The sequence below is a fragment of the Zingiber officinale genome, chromosome 1B (assembly GCF_018446385.1).
Source record: "Zingiber officinale cultivar Zhangliang chromosome 1B, Zo_v1.1, whole genome shotgun sequence".
Taxonomy (NCBI): Eukaryota; Viridiplantae; Streptophyta; class Magnoliopsida; order Zingiberales; family Zingiberaceae; genus Zingiber; species Zingiber officinale.
The window spans coordinates 107,319,988-107,334,543 of NC_055986.1; the positions used below are offsets into that span (position 1 = coordinate 107,319,988).

At 36.7% G+C, this 14,556-nt stretch overlaps 1 non-coding gene across 1 annotated transcript; it reads left to right on the top strand.

Annotated features, from left to right (window-relative positions):
* The first annotated feature begins 13,005 nt into the window (after positions 1-13,005).
* Positions 13,006-13,111, top strand: LOC121993557. The gene has a single exon (XR_006115339.1). It is a non-coding gene; the product is annotated as a small nucleolar RNA R71 (small nucleolar RNA).
* Positions 13,112-14,556: the final 1,445 nt, after the last annotated feature.

Below are 14,556 nucleotides of genomic sequence, written 5' to 3' on the forward strand. Positions count from 1 at the left end.
AACTTAACCAAACTCCTAAGCCTTGATTATATATGTCACGGGTTGGAAACTCCACATACCAGTCGACTAGTAAGTATACCAATCGACTGCTCTATGTGAAAATTCAAACATTACATCTCAATAGCTCGATACAGTTAGCTGCTGACTTTATCAGTCGACTGCTCCATATTAGATGAGCGAACAAAGACATTCTATTCACTCCCAGTTAACTGTCCAGTTGACTACACCAGTCGACTAGTAAACCCTAAACCTAGGGTATTACTACAAGTATAATTTTTCAGCACTCGGACTCTCATGACTCACTTGACTCTTCCTCATAGCCTTGACCTCTTATCTTTAAGCCTACTTCCTTTGGCTCTCGTCCCTTCGATGCATTCAAGCCCACAGCTTGTCCCAATGTCATCTTTTGCGTATACCTCAAAGTGTGCTTTTCTTGGCTCTTGTCCTTGCTGTCTTGTCCACGGTCCCTTAGATGCTTCATCCTTCACCAGACCCGTAGTCATCAAACTGAGTCATATATGTATTCTGTAAATCTGCACAACTCAAATACACATATCAAATACAAGGGTGAAACTAACTTAAACCCTTTTTCCAAACATAAAAACTCATTGTCACAACGGACTTGAAGATTTCTTCTAACAGAAATGAGCAATAAATGTGCTTGAAAAGATGATTCATTAACCTCTTACTCGTGGTATTGTCAGCTTGGCCATATAAAATATAAATGCATGTTCGAATTATAAAGACATGCAATTCTAGAATCATTTGTGTTGGTGCAGGGTGCACCAGAATTAAACCTGAGTTTTGGTGTTGTCAAAGGTTCAAGTTAAGTTCTGTTGTGATCTAATAAGTTGACTAAGTGTGCAGGCTGTTTACTTAACCAGGAAAGTCTTAGCAGATCGTGGAAGTCAGGCAGGAAGCCTAAGTGGGTTGAGAGGACCAGATACGTGGCAGGGAAGCTCGATAGGTCTAGAGGACCAAAGATCAAGGAAAAGTTTTGGTGAGACAATCCAATGCTGAGCAGTAAAGTCCAAATAGGTTTGAAGGACCAATGCTTGGCAGGTAGGTTGAGGTAAGCAACTGAATAGGAGTGACAATGAGGTCGTGTTCTGGAAAGGAATAAACCTTAGGTCGCTGATCCAACTGAAGAAACTAGGAAGGTTTCTAAATTGAGATAAAAACAGTATTACTGTCAAATACTACTCATGCATCATAACAGTGCTAACCTTTATTTTGCAAGGATATATATTATTTAACTAGATTTTACAGGAACCAACTTGATCAGTCGACTGAACCAGGGGATCAGTCAACCAAACCAGATCGACTCAGACAAGAGATCAGATCAGAGCAGAACAAAGCAGAATTCGATCAAAGCTTGATCGGTCGACTGAACCTTGATGATATGGCATGGAGCACAGATCAAATCATAGATCATATCAAGATGAAGTAAAGAAGGAAGTCAGGCTGATCGATCGACTGAACCCGAAGATTGGTCGACCGAACGATCACCTCATGAATGGCGAATTAAGTGCGAATCTCGACGAACAAGGAAAGTTCACTGTTCGATCAATCGAATAAGGTGATCACTTGATCAAACCATTAAAGCTCATAAATGTGTGAAGATCATATCTGAGCAAAGAAGGAAGGGCGCAGGTTTAATCGATCGATAGGAGGTTCGGTCGACCAAACAGATCAGTCGACCGAACAATTTATTAGTTGACCGATAAAGGCTTATATAAGCAGAACTCGAGGTCCGAGGCAAGACATCCATTTTTGAAGTCAACATCGTGTAAAGCTCTTGTTCATTCTGCTACTCTGCGCTTCACCTTCACAAGCAAGCTGCTCCATCCAGAAGTGTCAACCGAGCTTCATCTTCTACTTAGTGTTGGTATAACTTTTGTTTAAGCTTGCATTGTTTTAATTTCCAAAAGATAGTAGTGTGTTACTATCTTACATTCTTCATATTGTACACGTTGCTTCTTTCCGAAGATTTTAGAAAGAAGAGTTTTAGTGAATTACCTAATGGTGCGATCAAGGATCGTAGATCTTGGAGTAGGAGTCGACCTAGGCTCAAAACCAATAACCGAAATGTGTTCTTTACTTTTCACTACACTACTCTTGTTTTTACGAGAAAAGGAAAAGTTTTTAACATGTGATATTCAGCCCCCTCTATCACATCTTTTGATCCTTCAATTGGTATCAGAGCCTGGTAGCTCTAAAATTACTTACCTGTTTTCTAAGCAAATTTTAAAAACTTTTTTTTCTCCTTATAGAATTTTTTTCTCTTATTTATTTTATCCCGCACTACTAATCCCAAGACGAGGTCTTGGAAATTTTTGTCTCTTAATTCTTTAATTGTAAGAATGTTGAACTCCTACCAAGAAGGGTACAACACCATCGACCCTCCACCATTCAAAGGGGAGAACTTTAGCTACTAGAAGAACAGAATGGAATGCTACCTCAAGTTCGACATCGAACTTTGGTTCACTATACTCAAAGGTTACACTCCTCCGATGGTTGATGAAAAGCCGTTAGAACCAAAAGACTGGACTCCCCCGATGATCAAGAAGGCACAACTAAATTACAAGGCAATCAACACCATTTAATGCGGGCTAACCATGGAAGAACTGAACTGAGTCGGGCCATATGAAAATGCAAAAGAACTGTGGGACCATCTGGTAAAGCTACATGAAGGAACAGATGAATCTAAGGTAAATAAGAGAGACTTACTATTAAATAGTTTCTTTAATATTAAAATACTTCTCGAAGAAACAGCCACGTAACTACACACTTGACTAAAGGATATTCTCAATGGCCTACATTTGATCAGACACAACCTAGAGAATCGCGACATGATAAGGTACGCACTAAATGCCTTCCTGAGAAATGCCTTGTGGGTATCAATAGTAGATGCATGCAAAGTTTCAAGGGATCTTTCAATTCTTAAATTAGACAAACTTTTTGGTGAATTAGAATTACATGAACAGTCTAACTTGAGTCAAGTCAAGAAAGGGATTGCTTTGTATGCAGGATTAAGTAAAGAAACTAAGACCAGAATCAAGAATGAACTAGAAAGTGAGTTTGACTCAGACTCAACCAATGAAGAAGAGCTTGTTATTATCCCAAGGTAGTTTTAATGTGGTCAACCAAGTTAAGTTAAGTCATGTGTATATTTGATGTCTTGTGTCTAAGTGTGCAGGAACTTAGGAGCACTAGAAGTATAGTGAAAGACACAGCTAGAGAGAACGATGGCACGGGAGAGAGTCAACGGGTCTGGTGCATTTGAGGGATGAGGTGCTATGGAAGAGTACCCTGGTAGACAAGAAGGACAAGAAGCTGGAGTGGAAGCTTGCTTGAGGAGAAGGCTAGAAGATGGGTCTCGGTGAGCCTAATTTCGAATGGACGAAATCACCTAGGTGATCGGAGCAACAGAAAAGCAAACGAAGTGCGGTGGAGCTGCTAGAGGCACCCTCAATAGTGTTGAATACACCCTCGGGCCTTTTTGGTGGAAGGCGGCTTCAATCCCCATTAGTGAAGATAGAGTTTATCTTCATACGGATAAAACTTTCCACGCTGGAGGTGCCTTCAAGCTTATTGAAAGCGCCTTCTAGCCTTGGATAGAATTTTCTAGGGGTTATAAAAAGACCCTTGGAGTTAGGAAATATTTAACAACTCAAGTATTCATTTTCTAGTAACTTTCTGAGCATTCAACGAGTGTAAGAGGCTTCTCCGCCTTCACCGAAGGAGATCTTTAGTGTTTTCTTTTGTCTTGGATTAACAACCACCTAGGTTATAACCAAGTAACTTTCTTTGCCTCTTTATTTTATTAGTTGCTAAATTGTTTTAAGTTAATTGTGATGCTAATCTTGTTTGAAAGATCGAGAAATGCCCATTTTAAATTTACAGGCAATCACCCCCCCTCTTATCGTCGCATGGGTCCTAACAAGTGGTATCAGAGCTAGGTTCACTTCAGAAGGAATAATCGCCATCCGAAGCTAAAGAAATGGTCGGATCCAGCATCTTCCTACTAAAATTTGAGGGAGACTTCACAACGTGGAAGAAGAGCATGGAGGTATTCTTCAAAACCGACTTCGAAATTATATTAATTATAAAATATGATTTTGTAGCACCTACAAATCAACACGGAGCCGAGAAAGAAGAGTATGCATGGATGAAGAAGGAGCAAGCCGACTTCGTGGCTAATGGAAAAGCAGAGTTCCATCTACCTAGCATTCTTCCACCCCAGGAGGTTAGCCGGATTGGAAGCTATGACTCTGCCAAAGATCTCTGAGAGAAATTCTTGGAACTTCATGAAGGTACTTCAGAAGCCAAACTAGCAAAGCAGGACATCTTCCGAAGCCAACTGACGAACCTCTTGATGAACAAGGGAGAGAAGGTAGCCCAACTCCATGCAAGGATCAAAGACCTGATCACACAACTCAACAACCTCAGAGAAAAGGTAACAAATCATGACTCCTTAAGGTACGCACTTAATACTTTTCCAAGAACTCAAGAGTGGTCAGCCTTAGTAGATGTTTACTACATCTCTAAGGACCTAGAGATATGTACTTTTAAAAGTCTATTTTCAACTCTTGAACTTCACGAGACTCGTTGTGTAGATTCTCAAGAATTTGAAAAATCTAACAACATTGCTCTAAAAGCCAAGAAGGTCAGATGCTAACACCTCTCTAGACGATGATGAAACAACTTATATGGTAAGAAAATTTAAGAATTTTTTTAGAACTAATAAGTTCAATCAAGTGCAGACAAAGAAAAGAAAAACAAGGAATATAAGATACTATAATTGCAATGAAGAGGGACACATCAAGGAGGACTGCCCAAAGATGAAGAAGAAGGACAACAAGAAGGGGCCAAGTACAACAAAGTACAAAACCTTGAAGGTGACTTGGGATGAGTCATCATCAAAATATGATCTAGAGGAGTACGCTAGACTTGCACCGATGGCAAGCCACCAGTAGGAGGAGAGCATAGATGAAGGGGGAGGCTTCTTAGAAGAAAGCTGCAGCAAGGAGGAAGAAACAGAGTTTAGAGTGGATCTGGTAAGTGAGGTATGCTTACTACCCCTGACCAGCTATACTCATGTATTAAATCTATGACTAGATCATTATGTAAGTTAAAATAAAAAAATAATAACTTAAAAAGAAAAGTTATGAATTAAAAACAATCTTAGCAAATACTTGCCCTTTAGAAATATATGATAAGTTAAAGGAAGAAAATGAAAATTTGAAGGACCAAATTAAAAAATCTAGAAATTTTGTATGTCTTAATCAAAATGCCTGAAAAAATTATAAAAGTCTAAATTGATATATTAAATATCATAAGGGACAAATTAGAAAAATATTATAAAAATATGTTCTAAATAAATTTTTTATTAACCCTGTAGGTAGAAATTTATTTTGGGTCCCAAAATCCTTTTTACAATAAGTAAAAGATTATGCATGTTTAGAAATATTAGTTTGCAAAACAAAGTTCGTATGTTTACTATTGATAATTATTGCTGAATTTTTTTTGTTACTAGAATAGAAAATCTCTTAGTATTAAATTTTTCAAAAAAAATTTCAAATAAAATATTTTTTTATTAAAAATCATAATTTAAAACTTAAAATTTTTCGGATAAGTATTTTGAAAAACCTAAGTTTTTGGAAAAATTATAGTTATGTTTTGAATACATAGAAAAATCAACCTGATTTTTGGACTAATAAAACTATTTTTAAAATATTTATTTCTGAAAAGAATCATAACTGGTCAAAATATTTTTTTCGTATAATCTCTCTGTTAGAAATTCTTATCCAAACTTTTTTTTACTGATAGAATCATTGAATTTCTATTCAAAAATATATTTTTGTAAATTTTTGATAAATAATGAATTTTCTATGAATTATTTACTGAAAACTTTATTTTTAAATCTGAAAAATCTTGAAACTTTATTTTTAAAAATTTTAATTTTTCTTTAACTATACATTTTTTCATCAATACTTGCAAAATATTTGAGGATTTATTTTTAAAATTTAACTTGAAAAACCTATATTTTTTATGCAAAATGATTTGTTTGTACTAAAACACTTGTAAATTTTTCATGATTTTTTTTTGTTGAACCTTAAGACAAATTTTTAAAATTTAAACTCATTTTTTTGTGTAAATGTGGTTATTAAATCATGGAAGTTTAGATTTTTTTTTTATAAAAATTGAAATATGTTTCCTTACCCTTAAAAAAGTTTCAAATTCTTTATCTAACTTTACTTTTCCCAACCTTATTTTTACTATAATAAAAGGGGGAGAATGAGAGTTGAGAACTTAAGTCTAGGGGGAGATTATATTTATACTTTTTGTAGCTTGCAAAAGTTACAGTTTTAACTATGATTTTAACTATGACTTTTTTCTAAATCTAACTCAGGTTGATGCACATCAAAAGGGGGAGATTGTTAGTACCTCGAGATAGTTTAGATGTCATCAACTAAGTTAAGTTAGGTCCTATGTGTATTTGATGCCTTGTGTCTAAGTGTGCAGGAACTTAGGAGCATAGGAAGTCGTACGAAAGACGCAACTACCAAGAAGGACAACATGGGAGAGAGTCGACGGGCTCAATGCGTTCGAGGGATGAGGTGCTATGGAAGAGTGCGCTAGAAGATGAGAAGGAAGCGCGCAGTGTTTCCAAGGGATGAGAAGTCGTAGTGGAAGCTTACTCAAGAAGAAGGCTGGAAGATGGGTTCAGGTGAGCCCAAGTTCGGATGGATGAAATCACCCAGACGATCGGAGCAGCAGAAAAGCAAACGAAGTGTTGTGGAGCTGGTGGAGGCACCCTCAATAGCGTTGAAGGCGCCTTTAATCCCTTGAAGGAACCTTCGCGCCTTTATGGAAGGCGCCTTCGACTGGGTAAATAGTAACCGTTAGTGAAGATAGATTTTATCTTTGCATGGATAAAACTTGCCACGCTGGAGGCACCTTCAAGCCTATTGAAGGCGCCTTCCAGCCTTAGATAAAATTTTTTAGGGGCTATAAAAAGACCCCTAGAGCTAAGAAATATTCAACAACTCAAGTATTCATTTCCTAGTAACTTTCTGAGCATTCAATGAGTGTAAGAGGCCTTTTTGCTTTCACTGAAGGAGATCTTTAGTGCTTTCTTTTGTCTTGGATTAACAACCACCTAGGTTGTAACCAAGTAACTTTCTTTGCCTCTTTATTTTATTAGTTGTTAAATTGCTTTAAGTTAATTGTGCTACTAATCTTGTTTGAAAGATCAAGACAGATCCATTTTAAATTTATAGGTAATTCACCCTCCTCTTGTCGGCCACACGGGTCCTAACAGAGCTAGTCAACATGGTTCGAAAACTACTAACAAGAAAAAAGTTCAAAAGGAGCACCAAGAAGGCACCAATCATTCAGTCGCAAAATAAATAAAAAATGATTTATTATAGATGACGCAAAACAAATCAAAAATGATTTGTTATGGATGCAACAAGAAGGGGCATTTCAAAAATGAATGCCCTAATCGGAAGGAGGAGAAATCAAAATCAGCAAGAAGGAAGAAGGCCCTTCAAGTGACGTGGGACAAGTCATTCTCCAAGGAGTCCGATGCGGAAGAACCAAAGCACTCAAGCCATCTTGCCCTTATGGCAAGAAACGAAAATTCAGAGCCCGCGGAAGAATATGAGTTTGAGATTGACACCGAGTCTGAGAGAAGCCACGGATTCGTATCCATTTTCCAAAGGTCTTGATATGGTAACTTTTTATTCCAAGTCAAACATACTTAAAGTAGTTAGATGTTTGTTTAAAAGATTGACAAAATCTAAAAAACAAAATATCTTACTACTTAAGGAAATAGACCAACTTAAGGAGCAAGTTAACTTGACTAACCAAGTTCAAGTCAAAACTTCAACTCAAGCAACAAAACTTGAGGAAGAAAATTCCAACTTGAAAGGTCAAGTTGAGTGACTCAAGAAAATGTTGAAAAAGTTTGAACTGGGATCCAAGTGTATAAAAATGGTACTTGGGTCGCAACGAGCAGTGTACAACAAATCAGGACTTGGCTATAAACCAAACAAAACCAGCAAACCATACTTGTCTTTAATCAGTCAAAATGTTATAAATCAAACCAATCAAACCAAATCAATATTTGATCCCCAAGAGTCAAATTCATTACTAGACCATATCTAAGCTATGACTCGGAGGAGCAAATAGAAAAAATGTTCAACCAATTTGATTCATAAACTATACATGCTTGGGATTAGGTTTACTTTTCTGCTTAGTTTAGAATGGTTAGTTAAAAAGGTTTACCAAACCCTAATAACATAGCATCCAAATGGATTGGGATGATAGTACGTCAAGGAAACTTTGTTGAATGAATGTTGTTACGTTCTGCAAGTGTACGGAAATGTCGCAAGTAATATAAAAGATTATCGTATCCACAGAGACTGGAATAAGCACTAGAAATATCTCAAAACGAATTAGCTAAACAACTAATCAATTGGTTTCAAATGCTAAGGATGAAAAACAAATCTGAAATGAAAGATTAACAAACAAGAATTTGGGGTTTGAGTTATGATAAAGGGAGGTTCTAGGAGTTGTGGTTTCTTTGTAAGATCTCTTTGAATTTATATGGTTTACCAATTCTTATTTCTCAATTGTCTAATATTTGTAGAAGGTTGCCTGTTCTCTCTTGCAATAGATAACCGGCTTAGGACTGAAAAATGTACCTAAATGTGATCAATTAGATATGAATCTACGTTGTCCTTACACAGGATTGCACCTATTACTATGCTTCCCTCGGATATCAACATAGAAGTTCATAGATTCTTAACTCATAAAGATACAAGGATTGAATCATAAAATCTATCCTACCCTCTTGAATATTCTCATTTCCCCTTCAAGCTTATCCCTCAAACGTCCTTACACGGGCTTGCACCTGTCACATGGATCCCTCGGAAAATCGAGTGAGAGTTAATCTCTACAAAGTCTATAAGATATCCAAACAATCAATCAAGAATGAGAATTAAGCCCTAATCACAATTAATCATTCAAGATCTAATCGATACAAACTAGGCAACATCATAGAAACAAAGAAATGACAAATCCACAAGAGTTTACATCAATTTATCTCACAAATACTCCCTCCATCCTAGAACAAAAAGATCTACTCCATAAAACGAAGAAAGAAAACCAAAGATAAGAAGATTACAAGCATTTCTTCGATCCCAATCCAAGAAGAGGAGAGAAAGAAAACTTATCTACAATATAGCTCCATCTTCGGATCCAATCCTCGCTCCCGGAGTCGAATTCGCCAAGATCTCCCTTTAGATCACCCAAAAATCCTCCCAAGAATGGGAGGAATCCACCAAATCTTGCTTTCTCCAAAAGGGGAGAAGATCCCATTTCAAATCTTCAAAGAGGCTTTAAATAGAGGGGAGCTTTCGGGCGCCACACGGCCCCGAGGCATGGCGGGGTGAGGTTTACACGGCCAGAGCCTTTCCCCTCTCTGCCATCCATACACGGACGTGTGGTGTACACGGCCGTGGACAACTCCCATCAAGACCTCCAAGCACGGCCGTGTAGATCCACACGGCCTGGACTGCCCCAGCTTCTGGAAACCTGGCACGACCGTGTGGTGCACATGGCCAGAACACTTTTAAGCGCTGGGAACCCTACACGGCCATGTGATGCACACGGCCAGGGCCTTCTTGGTCTCTGGAAACCTTACACGGCCATGTAGATCCACACGACCATGCAAGGATTGAACTATGATTTGCTTCAAAACTTGGCACGGTCGTGTGAGGTTCGCACAGCCAGGACAGGTTCCTTGTCTGTTTCTCCTGGTTGACCACACGGCCAGAGCACTCCACCTAGGCAGAGCCGTGTGTAGCACACGACCAAGTGCTTTCTCCAATGCTTAGCTCATAAGTTTGTCCAAGAATGTAGAATCTTCACCAAATTCGACTCCTGTGTACAAAAAATACACAAAAAGCAGATCTCCGAACAAAAAGAGTAAATATGCTAAAAGAAAAGCTGGAAGTATAAAAATGCATAGATCAAGCAAGCTCAAAGTATGTAAATGTACGTCAAAACATGCATAAAAGTATATAAAATCTACGCACATCACACCCTCAGACTTAAACCTTTGCTTGTCCTCAAGCAAAATGTTGCAATCTAAATTCATATGTTCTACAACGCATTCATAAACCCTAATGTACTTTCCTAACTCTATCAAAGAGTTCCAATAACAAGCATAATCATGGAAACAAATCAAGTATGGCTCAAGCTTAAGTATCCTGTGCACAGTGTAAAAGTAACTCAAAAACCCTTCTAGTTTCAATCTATGTCCTAGTCAAGTCGTCATCAAATTTGAATTCCTAATGTTTCCGGTGAGAGACAAGTAAATAGTGATAGACACTTACTTGCCACTCACTTGGTTCATATTTCTCAACCAACCCAAGGTCTCAAAGGTGTGCTCAATCTCAAGAGAAGCTAAGCAGTCATTTCCCCAGTAACCTAACTCGGTCTCAAAGGGGTGACTTGCTAGATTCCACTCACGACAACTATTTTTTCATATCCCTCATTTTTTTTTCATTGCTTTTCTTTTTCAATTTTTTTTCATAAATATTTGCATTGGGCAAATCTTATTTCACAAGTGTACTTTTAGCACAAATGTTGGGATATTTTGATTTTTCCAAATGAGCTTTCATGAGTTGAGCCTCATCCAGTATCCAAAATGAAGTTTGAAAAATCACCATGGAAACCAAGTACTAAGCAAACAAGATGAATCATGACTATTTCAATGATATCAACCATTCAAGCATCAAGTCAAAGTGTAGTGAAAGTAAGATTCTTAAGGTCAAGCCAAGACTAAAACTCATCTCCATATGATTCTTAGCTTATTTCATGCTACCCAAGATAGAGAAAAGAAGTACATAAAGCTTACTACTAGCATCATTTACAACATCATGAATCTAGATAATGAACGTGCTAATATTTTGCATTAAGGAACAAACAATCATGATATGATGAATGATGCAACTAGCAAAAAATAAAAATAAAAAATTTATTATGCAAAAACTAAACTAAATCAAATGCATCTAATGCATCCCCCCAGACTTAAACTTTTCATTGTCCCAATGAAAACTAAAAACAATGTGGAGAAGATTAATGAAATTTAGAGAAGTTACCAAGTAATGAGCTCCAAATGGTTGACATTCATGTTTTAAAAAATACTCCTCTATTCAATGCTGACATTCCTCCACAACTTTGAATTCTATAAAAATAAGATAGACAAGAAAAATTAAGTAGAGGATACATGTTTATTATAAAGAAAGAACTAAAGACATAAAAGAAAATAAGGAAAATGAACCTGAGGTGCCTCACAAGAAGCGCTTGTTTAAGGTCATTAGCTCGACCACCTCATTAGATTCATCGAAATCTCGCTCTTGGAGGGGTAAGATATTTTAGAACCCTCCTACCAAGGGCTCTTATTTTGGAGAGAGCTTTCATCAAAGGAGCTACAAAGTAAAGTATAACCCTCTCCATCTTCGTCTTCTTGGAAATTTTTTTAGGTGGTCGAAGACGGTTTAGATTGAGCTTCCAATTATTGGCCCATGTGAAATCTGCACATCCAAAAGAAAAAAAAATCTCCCACAAGCATGTTATATAGTATAGAGCTAGAACCATATCAAGATAAGATAAATAAGTAATAAAAACTGAATCACATCCAACAAAGTCAATTATAGGTACCTCCATAAAGTTTTCCAAAAGATCACAAGAAATACTAACCTTACTTTGCTGAGAAATACCTGAAATTTCTAAACATGTAGTTGTGACTTCCTCTGAATCAAATGATGGTTCCTGCTCTAGCTGAGGTGTTGATGATATCAATGATGGTGATTCTTGAGACTCTGCTAGCTCTGCATAAGTCCCTACACATTGTTCCACAACATGCTCAATTCTTAAAACCTCTAAGGGTTGTGTTGACAAAGGTGGTGATCCTTGAGATGCTGCTTCCACAACACAGCTCCCTACACATTCTTCCATATCATCATCATCAACACATACATCAAAAAATAAACCAACATCTATGTCCTCAATAGGAGAATCAATAACAAGAGGATCAATAACTTCACTTGCAGTTTTAAGTTGATCTACCACATCACATTCATCATCTGAAAATTCAATGTCACTATAACACCCTATAAAATTTTGAGGTAGATATGTAAACTTATTTACCACTACATTATCAATAAAATCCTTATCTGAAAAATCCTCATCTTCATTACATCCAAAAATCTGCACTCAACCATATTAGTGTCACAGGATTTGCCGAAGTCTTTATTTTCATTGACCCCCACTAACCTTTGTGGAAAAGGAATCCTTAATGAAGGTCCTGGGAAAGACTGAACTTCCTTTTTCCCAAATTCCCTTTGAGCTTTTGGAGGAGGTCCAACTTGCTTATCTAGTGTTGGTGTGATTAATCGTTGAGGGAAAGGTACTTGTGACCTTTAGGAACTTCCTAGAGAAATGGAACTGAGTTCTTGTGATCTTCTATTATTCTTCTCCTCAATTCTAAACAAGTCATTCTTCAGAAGTTCTTCATGATTTTTACCACTTCTCAAACCAACATCATCACACTTTTCATTAGATCTTGATTGTGTAGGAGGGGGATCTTCTTTAAACAATTTTGAAACAATACTATCAAGCTTTGCCCCCAAATGTTTGAACTCCTCACTCTATGACTTGTGAATTTCAACATTTTTAGGTGGTTGAACTTCATTTTGTTTGACAGACTCTCTTACATTTATGGCTTGCACTTCTTGAATATCTGAGGAAAATTCCATTCAACTTTTGTTCGACCATTCATGGAGGTTCAATGTCACTTGATCAATTAATGAATAAGCTTCATCTACACTTTTGTCCATAAAAGAACCTCCAGCTGATGAATCCAATAAACTCTTGTTTGGGAAAGAAATTCCCCCATAGAATATGTGCAAAATCAACCATTTTTCAAAACCATGATGAGGACACTGTCTTTGAAGACTCTTGAATCTATCCCATACTTCAAATAATGATTCTCCATATGTCTGAGCAAAATTTGTTATGCAATTCCTCATATGCACTGTTCTACTTGGAGGGAAAAAATAATTCAGAAATTGCTTCTTCAATTGTTCCCAACTTGTGATGCTTTGAGGACAGAGAGAATATAACCAAGTCCTTGCTTTATCCTTGATACTGAAAGGAAATGCCATCAATCGAACTGCATCTGCTGATACTCCTTCACATTTCATCAAATCACAAATCTCTAAAAATGTTTCAAGATGCAGATAAGGACTTTCTAATACTTCTCCTCCAAATTTGTGACCTTGTATCATGAAAATTATCTCTGGATCTAGTTGGAAACTTTCTGCTTCAATTTGAGGTTGCACAATGGGAGATAAAAATCTTGCAGAAAAGGGTAAAGAAAAATTTCTCATGGGTCTGCTTGACATGTTAGTGCTCATGGATATTCAAGGAAAAAAAATTTATCAAGAATCAAAGACAAGAAATAAAATGCAATATGAAAAACAAGAAAGAAAATGCAAAATTTAAATTGCAAGAAAGAAAGTGCATAATGAAAACAAGAAAGAAAAGACAAAAGGAACAAGAAAAATGTCTAGAATAATTCATATGCTAAAGATTGCAAGATATGTTTACAAAAGAAAAGAAGAAAGAAACTAAATCAAAAGAGAGGAAAGTTAAACTAGAATGTCAGAAATTAAAAATGCAGAATTAGAAAAAAAATTTGACAAGAATGTTATACAAGAAAGGAAAAACTTATGAAAACAGAATTCTAACAGTTAGTTACAACTATGCAAATGAAAAGAAAAGTTATTGTTATGTTTAGTCTAACTCAATTGATAATCTTCAATGTTATAGTGCAGTCCCCGGCAACGGCGCCAAAAACTTGTTACATTCCGCAAGTCTACGAAAATGTCGCAAGTAATATAAAAGATTATCGTATCCACAGGGACTTGAATAAGCACTAGAAATATCTCGAAGTGAATTAGCTAAACAACTAATTAATTGGTTTCAAATGCTAAGGATGAAAAACAAATCTAAAATGAAAGATTAACAAACAAGAGTTTGGGGTTTGAGTTATGATAAAGGGAGGTTCTAGGAGTTTTGGTTTCTTTGTAAGATCTCTTTGAATGTATATGGTTTACTAATTCTTATTTCTCAATTGTCTAATATTTGTAGATGGTTGCCGGTTCTCTCTTGCAATAGATAACCGGCTTAGGACTGAAAAATGTACCTAAATGTGATCAATTAGATATGAACCTACGTTGTCCTTACATAGGATTGCACCTATTATTATGCTTCCCTCGGATATCAACATAGAAGTTCATAGCTTCTTAACCCATAAAGATACAAGGATTGAATCATAAAATCTATCCTACCCTCTTATATATTCTCATTTCCCCTTCAAGCTTATCCCTCAAACGTCCTTACACGGGCTTGCACCTGTCACGTGGATCCCTCGGAAAATCGAGTGAGACTTAATCTCTACAAAGTCTATAAGAT